Source organism: Gobio gobio (assembly GCF_949357685.1).
Source record: "Gobio gobio genome assembly, chromosome: 23".
NCBI lineage: Eukaryota > Metazoa > Chordata > Actinopteri > Cypriniformes > Gobionidae > Gobio > Gobio gobio.
The window spans coordinates 4,451,380-4,463,505 of record NC_137119.1 but is presented as its reverse complement, the minus strand read 5'-3'; the positions used below and the strand labels follow the sequence as shown (position 1 = coordinate 4,463,505).

General features: G+C 39.1%; 1 protein-coding gene across 1 annotated transcript in view; it reads left to right on the top strand.

Annotated features, from left to right (window-relative positions):
* pard3aa (par-3 family cell polarity regulator alpha, a) overlaps window positions 1-12,126 on the top strand; it is a 753,733-nt gene that overhangs the window by 341,515 nt on the left and 400,092 nt on the right. The window lies entirely within an intron of this gene.

Below are 12,126 nucleotides of genomic sequence, written 5' to 3'. Positions count from 1 at the left end.
GATTTTCACGCACAACCATTTCTAGAGTTTACAAAGAATGGTGTGAAAAGGGAAAAACATCCAGTATGCGGCAGTCCTGTGGGAGAAAATGCCTTGTTGATGCTAGAGGTCAGAGGAGAATGGCCGACTGATTCAAGCTGATAGAAGAGCAACTTTGACTGAAATAACCACTCGTTACAACCGAGGTCTGCAGCAAAGCATTTGTGAAGCCACAACACACACAACCTTGAGGCGGATGGGCTACAACAGCAGAAGACCCCACCGGGGACCACTCATCTCCACTACAAATTGGAAAAAGAGGCTACAATTTGCACAAGCTCACCAAAATTGGACAGTTGAAGACTGGAAAAATGTTGCCTGGTCTGATGAGTCTCGATTTCTGTTGAGACATTCAGATGGTAGAGTCAGAATTTGGCGTAAACAGAATGAGAACATGGATCCATCATGCCTTGTTACCACTGTGCAGGCTGGTGGTGGTGGTGTAATGGTGTGGGTGATGTTTTCTTGGCACACTTTAGGCCCCTTAGTGCCAATTGGGCATAGTTTAAATGCCACGGCCTACCTGAGCATAGTTTCTAACCATGTCCATCCCTTTATGACCACCATGTCCCCATCCTCTGATGGCTACTTCCAGCAGGATAATGCACCGTCACAAAGCTCAAATCATTTCAAATTGGTTTCTTGAACATGACAATGAGTTCACTGAACTAAAATGGCCCCCACAGTCACCAGATCTCAACCCAATAGAGCATCTTTGGGATGTGGTGGAATGGGAGCTTCGTGCCCTGGATGTGCATCCCACAAATCTCCATCAACTGCAAGATGCTCTCCTATCAATATGGCCAACATTTCTAAAGAATGCTTTCAGCACCTTGTTGAATCAATGCCACGTAGAATTAAGGCAGTTCTGAAGGCGAAAGGGGGTCAAACACAGTATTAGTGTGTGTTCCTAATAATCCTTTAGGTGAGTGTATTAGGCAGCAAGTGAACATTTTGTCCATGTTGATGTGTTAGAAGCAGGGGCTGTTTTTGCAGCAAAAGGGGGACCATCACATTATTAGGTTATGCATTATTACATAATGTTATGCCTGATCTACACATATAGAGAGTGGCATAGTAAGCACTTGGATATTTTTTTTTTGTGCATAATATTTGTAAGTTGATTGCATACAGTTTTATTTATAGTTTATCCAAAAATGTCACATAAGAATAAATGTTTTCTTGGAACACAAATGGAAATGTTAGGAACAACATCCAAATCTAATTTTTACCGATATCTGATAATGAACAGATTGAAGAAGAACATCAAACCTGACACGACTTGCCTTGTTTGAATGGGGGGAAATGAAGAGGTAAAATATATAAAGCAGCTATAGTGTTTTGTAATTTATAGTGTTATAATTTATTATAGCATATATTAGCAGTCATTTACTACTCATTTTCCCCTAGTTTGCGTAGATTTAATAGTCCTTCGTGGAGTTTCATTTTAAGGCCAACTTCTTTTTGGACTGTTTTTAACCTGCCGGGCTACTTTGAGTTATTGCTTTCTACTTCATATGAATTCCGGTGCGCTTCAAAGACTTTCCCCCATTCTTTCCTAGTGGAACAGACTCCGGAGTGGGAGGATGTCTTGGATGGTTGCACCTTTGAACCTGACTGATGCTTTTGTGATCGGTCTAAAAATACAGCAGGTAGCCCAGGCTGTCAATATATCAGGGGTCTGTCTCACAACAGAGCAGGGGCGGAAAGGGAATCAGACATGTTTATTCTATAAAACAAAAGTTTAGCACATACACGGTGACGTCCGCTTTCCTGTGTTTGTTCTAGCGTTCATTCAGATTTCTGTTGAAATGCTTGTATGTGTTACTTTTGGCATTTGGGCTTTTCAAGTGGGAATAGCAAGTGTGGATTTGTATTGTCTTGGAATATAAAAGCTGCCCCATTTCAATATTTGGCCCGTTATAAATCGGCTTCACAATGTATCCAGTGAACTTGATGCTTACAAGATTCTTCCCATAAAGTGTTGACACTTGAATGAGCAGACTTCCTGTACTGACAAAGCGGCGCAGGAAGGGCTATATCCTGTCGTGAACCAAGCATTTGGATAAGAATGTTAGCAGTATCATGTTTTTTTTGGTATGAGCAGGTTCATAGAGGGAACACCATTGGCATGGTTTCCCACACACAGATTGAAACAATCCCAAAATAATAATAGTTATACTTGCTGTAAAAATATGTCAGGAAACTGTAGTTTGCAGCAAATGCTAATGTTCATTGACCTTTCGTCTTGTAGTCTAAACACAAAAATGGGCTAAATGCAATCTCATGGGATTAAATAAAAGTATTGCATTGAGTTTAGCTATGTTTTGGCTTTTTACACAAAGGAATTGATATCCAATTTCCCTTTACTTACTTACCATTCAAATGTTGCCAGCTGTACATTCCCATCAAATAACTTGTCCCAGCGAGTCCAGGAAACAATCACAAACACACACACATAAAACACATCCAACTGCTTTTCTTATCCCAATTCCAGAGCTCCATCAGAAAGTAATAGACCACACACAAACCCTTCAGCTTTGGAAAACAATAGATTATAAAACAATTGACTGCATAAGGCTGCAAAAAATGTGCCTGATCAAATACATTTGTTTTAAACTACTAAAATGAGGTTCATCAAGCTTAATTTCTTAATATAAAATTAGTCACATGACCGTATGAAGCATCTCCCTTCAGAAATAGACTAAGTGGATAATTTATCCAATGCCTTAATGTTGTTACAGACCTGTTTTATTTCTTCTATTCAACACAAAATATTTATATATTATCATTATAGTGCAGTTGTGTGTTTACCGGTGCCTGATTAAGTTATGAATTTGACTTTATATTAGTGCTGTCAATCGATAAAAAAACAACAAAATAAAAATAAACTAGATTAATCTCACATTTCACACATTTAATTGCGATTAAAACACTTGCGTTTTTATATGTTTTGATATATTTTATAATGTAATAATTTTACAGTAAATCACCAAATTAAGGTAGAAAAACATGAAGACAGTATGTTTCAAATATTTCTTTAATGCCATCTTTTTATGAATGATACTAATACTGCTACTGATTTCTCTATGAAATAGACCCCCCCCCCATTTTAAACATTAATTATAGCCATTCAACATTACAGTGCAATTGAACCCTTTTCAACATTTAGTAGGCTTCAAAAAATATAACCACTTTTAATTTAAGTGAACTTAAAACAATCCTCACATAAACCCATAATAAATGCCATATTTACCTGTGCACTTCCTGTCTAACAGATAGGAAATATAGGCTACAGAAATGTAATACAGTTATCAAACAGTCTGCACTGCATAAATGATCAATTAAATATAGATTTATCCTTATTAAAGCTACAAAAGTTCTTTAGTCAAGAGCAGCGAGTAATTTTCTCTGTTCCCTTTGTTCTGTGATGAACGTTAATGACAGACATCATTAGTGGTTACCATCACTTTAAGATCTGCCGATGCCGAACAAGACGCAGATCTGACGCGCATCTCATTTACTCACAACTCTTTAAGTTAATTTAAGACGTTATTTAATTAATTTAAGACTGCTCTTATGAGGATACTCAACATAACTGACATTGTGGCCTAGTTGTGTGTGTCTTATTGTTCATTCAAGCGTGAAAGAGAACTTGATTCTGGTGCGCTGTCTGTCACGATACTGTGCATCGTGTGTGTGTGTGTGTCAGGACATTCACCAACAGCGTGTTTTCTTTTGTCTTATCGCGCTTGAATGGTTTAAAGGTCCTATGACGTGCTGCTTTTTGGATGCTTTTATATAGGCCTTAGTGGTCCCCTAATACTGTATCTGAAGTCTCTTTCCCGAAATCCAGCCTTGGTGCAGAATTAAAGCCACTACGAGCTAGTCCCACAATGAGCTTTCCTTAGGACGTGCCATTTCTGTGTCTGTAGCTTTAAATGCTAATGAGGACGAGAGAGGCGGGGCAAGGTGGAGGGTGGGGGTGTGTCCTTGAACAGCTTGCGGCCACGTTACCATGTGCTAATGTTTACAGTGGATGTATCGCAATGGCTCGTAGACACGCAGCCGTTCAAGCTTTCCAGTTTGACCCAGAATCTGATCCAGATGGAGAAGCACCTGAAGACGTTACAACTCCGAATGGTTAGTTTAAAATATTGTGTCTGGATACTAGCCTGACAAGCCAGACCCACATCAAGATGTTGGGTCTGGGAACTCACCATTGGCAGGGCTCAATCCGAGGGGCGGGATAAACGCTTGTCTTTCAAATTCCCTCTGCACGCAATAGGATAGCGCTACAACCAACCAGAGCAACGAAGAAGGTGAAGTGGAGCTAGTTGATGGATTAAAGGTCCTGTTCTTCGTGATCCCATTGTTCAAACTTTAGTTAGTGTGTAATGTTGCTGTTAGAGCATAAATAATACCTGTAAAATGATAAAGCTCAAAGTTCAATGCCAAGCGAGATATTTTATTTAACAGAAGTTCCCTTTCAAAGCCTAAAGCAAACGGCCGGTTTGTACTACATCTCTGTACATCCTGCTTTAATGTCGTCAGTAGAACAGTTTGTTGACTAACCTCCACCCACAAGAATACGCAAAAAAGGGGGCGTGGTCTTGTTGCTCCCGCGTGGAGAAGAGGAAGTGTTGCGTTCGTAGAGTGTTTGTCGCCATGTCGTCGAGAGTGGTCGAGACCATAGACAATAAAAGGTTGAGACGCTGTTATTTTCATCCCGGAGTCAAATCACCTTTGTTTGGCCTTCAGGGGCTGTAGTTTGAGCGCGTTCATCTCCCCGTTATGGTAAGAGGCGTGACCTTTCCGGGCAACGTTCGCTAAGCTACTGTCGAATCACAACACGGGAACCGCTGGCACAATCAGAACTCGTTACGTATTTCTGAAGGAGGGACTTCATAGAATAAGGAAATCATCAAGCCGTTTTTAGGACAGTGAAAACAGCGGTATACAGATCAGTAAATTGTGTGAAAAATACTGTTTTTTTACACACGAAACATGAACACATGTTATATTGCACACTGTAAACACAATCAAAGCTTCAAAAAAACAGGAAAACCTTTAAACTTTCACTGTATTCAGTCGGCAAAACTCCGAACACATCTTCCTTTCTTAAGAATGACTTCAGTCCTGTTCTTTGTTCTTTTCTCAAAGAAAAGCTTTGTCTTCCAGAGTCGCGGCCAAAGCCGATTCTTAAGACCGCTGTTCGCCAGCTTCTTTGTTTACGAGTAGCACGCGGAACCGCCGCAACTCTGCCGTCATTATGTTAAGCCCGCCCACCGACTCTATACACGATGTGATTGGCCTGACCAGAGTTTGGGTTTTCCAGCTCGCAAGCCAACGGAGAGTTGCTAGACGCCCTGGCGGCAAATTATATTCTGGATACTGTACTTTAGTTGGTTTGTTTATCTATGCAGTTACAGTTATTATCATGTAGCTAACGTTAGTCTACGTTGTTGGCTTTTCATGTTGCTCTGATTTGCTATCGTTCTAAAGCTGTATTAGCATAAAGTGAAATTTTCATGCCATGGGACCTTTTAAAAGCATTTGCATGAATAAGAGCGTGATCATAGCCAAAGGATGACAGAATAAACGTTTGCTGCGTTAATTGCGTTCAATATTTTAATGAGTTAAACTAGACAAAATTAATCACATGCATTAACATCTACAGCACTACTTTATATTTATAAGTACAAAATATTTCACTTTATATACATCGTCTGTTAAATTTCACATTGCAGTTCAGGCTAGGCACCTGTGAAGTGTTTCGATCTTTGTGTGTGTTATTGTGGCGCCATCAGCCAATCACAGCGTTGTCATGATGTCATTTTCCTGCAGCTTCAGAGTGATCAGTCACATGGCAATTACATTTTAAAGGATCCTGGCTGCAGAACTGAGCACCCATGGGTAAAGATGGCTAATTTGAAATGGCCATTGAGATGAATGTGAATACTAATGGACAGCTCTCTCCAGGTGTTATATACCTCTTTAAAAATAACTGATGTGTTTCAGCATATCCAGAAATGATCCTCCGGAGTACTCATGAAATTGCCGTTCTGTTTCCACTTCATCCTCCGATCTCTGCTAATGTCTTTATGATCTCAGGTTTTTGTTGCTTTTTGTAATCACACATATGCTCAATGACCTTCATGGCTTCGAGCCAGATTAATAGCTCCATACGGAGTTGGAGGGACGATCCTCCCTCTTAATCACCTCTAAATTATGATTAATCATGGAAAAGCAGTCATGAGTGTGCAAGATGTTCAGCTCGAGGCATTTCGGAGTTAGCTGTCGTCTTCTATATCAGAGAAATGTGCTTCAATCGAGCTTTTCCAGTCACATGGGTTCAGTTTTGACAACTCATATAGTGATCTGGATGGGGAAAAGATCTTAGATGATACAGGGAGACATCAATGATCAATTCTGTGACCACATATTGTTTTTAATAAGTTTGCTCGTTGAGAAATTGCACATGGACAAACCAATATCAATCAACCACTCAGCTGAATATTGGGGTTTTGCTTATGGTCTTGTGATATTGTTGGCACTATGTTGTCGGACAATCTTACAAAGAGAAAAACTTCGGCTGAACCAGCAAATCACTTCAAAAGTGGCCCCAGACAAAAGCAGGCAGTGATAACTCGATTTTCAATAATTCATGCGCTCTTAAAGCTCTGTGTGGGATATGAGAAAGTATTCCTGCCTGTGGTTATTGATGAAGGCATGCCAGTTAAAGGCACTGCCTGCTTTAGGTTTTATTATTGACTAAATGATTGATTTAAACCCTCATAATTAGCTGACCTAATTTAATAAAAGTGCAATTTAACTATACTGCAGCCCTACCGAAGCGTGCCGTGGCATTGATAGATATGCCTGTGCGTGTATGAAATCACAACTGACAGATGATGCATTCGGTACAGATGCATTTCGTTGACTGAGCGAGAGAAAGAAAGAGAGAGAGGGACATTGACATTTTGTCCCGTGTCCCACTGCAGGTCACTCTCGCTAACTTCTCCTCTCCTTGATCTAGACAAATGTGAATTAGCTCACGTATCTGATTTAATTTACTTAATAGCATTAAGAACCTGTTTGGCTTTAATTTGCTCAAAGTAATCCTTGGCCAAGCCAAACTTTTATACACCATTAGCGGTGTCTTAAAAAACAAAGGGGAGACAGATTTAAAAGGGCTGATGTCTTTGTTGATTTAAACGAGGGAAAATAAGAGTTGAAATACAGTGGCAGAAATAAAACTTTGCTTATTGGATTACAGGATGCCAGGTTTCAGCTGCTGCCTGTTTATGAGCATTCAGATATGGTGTTTGCTAAGTCAAGCAGCACTCGTTCTATTGCTCATGTTTGGTTTGGTTCGGTTTGGTTTGGTTTGGTTAGGTTAGGTTGGGTTATGTTTGGTTTGGTTAGGTTATTTTAGGTTAGGTTGGGTTGGATTGGATTAGGTTGGGTTGGGTTTGGTTGGATTAGGTTAGGTTGGATTTGATTGCATTGGTTTAGTTTGGTATTGGGGTGGGTTAGATTAGGTTGGGTTGGCTTTTGGTTTAGTTTGGTGGGGCTGGACTGCTTTGATTTGGTTGGGTTGGGTTGGGTTTGGTTAGGTTGGGTTTGATTGGGTTGGGTTGGTTTAGGTTGGTTTTGGTTTGGTTTGTTAGATTGGGTTGGTTTAGGTTGGTATTGGTCTGGTTGGATTGGTTTTGGTTTGATTTGGTTAGGCTGGGCTGGCTTTGGTTTGGTTGGGTTTGATTTGATTTGATTTGTTTGGGTTGGGTATGGTTTTTGTTTGGTTAGGCTGTCTTTCAATTTGTTTGGTCTGCTTTGATTTGGTTGGGTTTGGTTTTATTGGTTTGGTTTGGGTTGGGTTGGGTTAGATTAGGTTTGGTTGGCTTTAGGTTTTGTTTGGTGGGGCTGGACTGTTTTGATTTGGTTGGGTTGGGTTTGATTGGGTTGGGTTGGTTTGGTTTAGGTTGGTATTGGTTTGGTTGGTTTTGGTTTGGTTTGTTAGATTGGGTTGGTTTAGGTTGGTATTGGTCTGGTTGGGTTGTTTTTGGCAGAGGTGGACAAAGTACACAACTCCATTACTCGAGTGAAAGTAAAAGTACCACTGGTCAAATATTACTATGTTACAAGTGAAAGTTGTTAAAAACAATTTTTACTTAAGTAAAAGTACAGAAGTACTTGCTTTTAAAAGTACTTAAGTATCAAAAGTAAATTTCCTTTTTTAGGTCAATGCATTATTTTATTATTGTTGTATAAATGCATGCTATGCCATGGTGGTTTAAGCCAATCAGTGATGCTCCATCCGACCACCTTGAACTCATTTAAATACTTAAAAGTTACAAAGCTGCTGTCCATTTAAGGCAGAATGCACAATTCCTACACACTGATACATATCCGATATTCCCCCAACTGTTTACGTTCACTTAAGACATAATCAACTTTGTTTACATGAATACTTTCCAAAATGAAAATTGACATTTTGTGTGTATGGGTCTGTTTAAGTGTGAAAAAAACACATCTCAGAGGCACAAAAACCAGACTGAACTGAGCTCTTTCATCAGGCTTTTTCAGATTCATCCATGTGTCTATGCTTCTCTTTCTCCCAGACATTTACATTTTGTAAAAAAAAAAAAAAAACTTTTAAAGAAGAAAAAAAATCATCCACTGACTTGCAATGCTGCTACAGAAACGACTTTTGACTTCGAGGACCTTGATAGAAATGTAGTGGAGTAAAAAGTACGATATTTGTCTTTCAAATGTAGTGAAGTTAAAGTAAAAGTTTCCCTAAAAAATAATACTTCAGTAAAGTACAGATACTCAAAAAGTTTACTTAAGTACAGTACTCAAGTAAATGTACTTTGTTACTGTCCACCTCTGGTTTTTGGCTTGATTTTGTTAGGCTGGGCTGGGCTAACTTTGGTTTGGTTGGTTTTACTTGGCTGCGTTTGGGTTGGGTATGGTTTTTGTTTGGTTAGGCTGTCTTTCATTTAGTTTGGTCTGCTTTGATTTGGTTGGGTTTGGTTTTATTGGGTTGGGTTGGTTTTGGTTTCGTTAGGCTGGGGTGGCTTTATTTTGATTGGGTTTGATTTTCTTGGGTTTTGTTTGGTTAGACTGATCTGGTTTTGGTTTGGTTTCATTTGTTTTGGTTTTGTTGGGTTGTGTGCGGTTTGGTTTAGTTTTGTGTTTTGCTTTGCTTTGCTTGGTTTGGTTTTAATTCCTTCTTAACACGCTTAACACAATGCAAGCTCTGCAAGCTCAGTACCATTCAAAACCGCTGAAAATAGGGACAATTTTTAAAAACATATTTGGGGAAAACATCGTATTTCAAGTGCAGAGCTTGTTTTGTCTGAAATAAAAGCACTAGATAAGCTGACTCATTGCTTACTGCCCCAAAACAAGTAAGGCTCTCTTTGAAGTCTCATTTTTGACCCAGAGCTGCCATTACAGGAGAATATGAAAGTGTCTGAGCATGAGTTCAAACTTGGAAATATTACCGCCTCGCTCACCAAAGGCACACCCATGAGCCCAACAAACTGACAACACACAGACACAGCTTTCATTTCTCGCCAAACAGCTGAGCCGTATTTCCACAGGAGACAAATAACAATTGCTATAGAGATGTTGCAGCTGATATATATGTCATATTACAAAGGGTGATGTCTTTGAAAACAATCACACTGTTGTGACTTTCCAAAATAAAGGGCCGTGGTATTTAGTTATCTGACCTTGCATGGTTCTTTGGACTTATTCTTTAGTAATACCATTTTTGGACATGTACCATGGTAAAACCATATTATTTGAAGGTCCTAGGAGAACCATTTAAAGACCACAGTATATGAATATAGTAAGCGTACAAAACAATGGTATCTGGTATTTTTTACTCTACCATTTCACAGTGCTTAGGGGTAAAAATCAATTAAATTCAAAGTCAATAAGTATTTTTCTTGAAAACAAGATTTTTGCAATTATAGCATCTCTTTGTGGCGTTGTTGATGTTTGTTTGTATTGACGGGTCGATTCTTTTATCCATGTTGAGGACATGAGAAATACTCTGATGAAAAATAAGTTAATCTAAGATTTAATCAATGCACAAGATGACAGACATATTACGAGGCCTGATCACAGGCGTGCATTAATGGATTTTACAGTCGCCTGTTAATATCCCCTGTGACATGATAAGTGTATGAAATGTCTATACCAAATGGGCTATATTTTTTCATTTGACACTCCAAATAAACAATGGCACAAACCAACTACAGTGGGATAGTGTCTGTATAAGTAGATTACAGTAGTAGGCCAGCTTTATGTCCGGTAATGACTTTAAGTCATCATTTAGGTCCTTTTAGCATTCATTCCCCCAACACAAATACAAATAAGCATCTTGAAAATGATGAGTAGTGTGATCCATTGACTGCTGTAATGGAGATTTTGTTTAGCGGTGGGATGAAATGACCCTGTGTTTAAGAGAAGGATGTGAAAAACCCAAGTCGCGTTCAATTAAATCAGTCTAATTGAGGTAATAGGAGTTGCCTCTGAGGACAGACATACTATAATGGCGCATTGTGGCGCCTACAGAAGGCCTTTCATCTCCATTTGAGTACCGCGTTTTCTATTTCTTTATCGTCTTGAATGTTCCACATCAGACAAACTCAGTGGGCTCCAGTTGTGTATCACCTACCGACCCTATCAGCATCACATAAGGGTCACCAGTTCCACCAACCAGACGCTAGAATTATTGGACAGCCGTAGTATTTCTCATGCTACTCTAATTTGTTATGTTTGGCCTTTTCTGTGTTGTTTTTTGGGTGTGTTTTACTGGAGGTAATCACCAACTTTTGTACGTAGTCAGGAACAGGACTGAGGTCACTATTATTAGAGGTTTTAAATATTTGGACAATCATTGTTTGAAAGAGTCTGTACAAATTGTTCACTTCCTTATATTTTCTTTACGGCACTTTTCCAGCACTTTACATTTGGACAAAAATATAGTCCTTTAGATACAGAGCTGTATGTTTGTGTATAGATTTTAAGATATTCCCCACAATATGTTCCTGAGAACATTAGTGAGGAGAACGGAAAATCTGTGTAGCACATAGCCATGTTTTTGACTGTCAGCGTAAAGTCCAGTCCACTTTGCAGTTTATTATTAGCCAACTGACTATTTCTCAGACAGAACACGGAAAACTAAGACAGTTCTACACTTGACTTTAATTGCTACTAAATGCCTCAAATAAAGTGTTCACGCCACTCATTTGAAAAATGTTGCCAAAATCAGTGACTAGTTCTGGTTTTAGTTGGTCTCTTAAAGGGGTAGTTCACCCAAAAATGAAAATTCTGTCATCATTTACTCACCCTCAAGTTGTTCCAAGCCTGTATAAGTTTCTTTGTTCTGCTGAACACAAAAAAAAGATATTTTGAAGAATGTTTGTAACCAAGCAGAAAGAGCGACCATTGACTACCATAGTAGGGAAAAAAATACTGTGGTAGTCAATGGTTGCTCTATCTGCTTTGTTACAAAATAATCTTTAAAATATCTTCTTTTGTGTTCAGCAGAACAAAGAAACTCATACAGGTTTGGAACAACTTGAGGGTGAGTAAATGATGACAGAATTTTTGGGTGAACTATCCCTTTAATTAGACTCTTTTCAGGTGCCTAGATTTGTGAGACCAGCTAAAAACTAGCTAAAACCAGCCAAACAAACCAGTTTCAGCTAATTTAACCCCTTAAAGGGTTAGTTCACCCAAAAATGAAAATTCTGTCATTAATGACTTACCCTCATGTCGTTGGACACCCGTAAGACGTTCATCTTCGGAACAGAAATGAAGATATTTTAGTTGAAATCTGATGGCTCTGAAAGGCCTCCATTGGCACAATGCACGGTTCATGACGGACTTTGTAACGACGTCTTTAGTACCTTTTGAGGGTCTTGAGAGTGAACTGTGCATTGTGCCAATGGAGGCCTTTCAGAGCCATCAGATTTCAACTAAAATATCTTCATTTCTGTTCCGAAGATGAACGGAGGTCTTACGGGTGTCGAACGACATGAGGGTGAGTAATTAATGACAGAA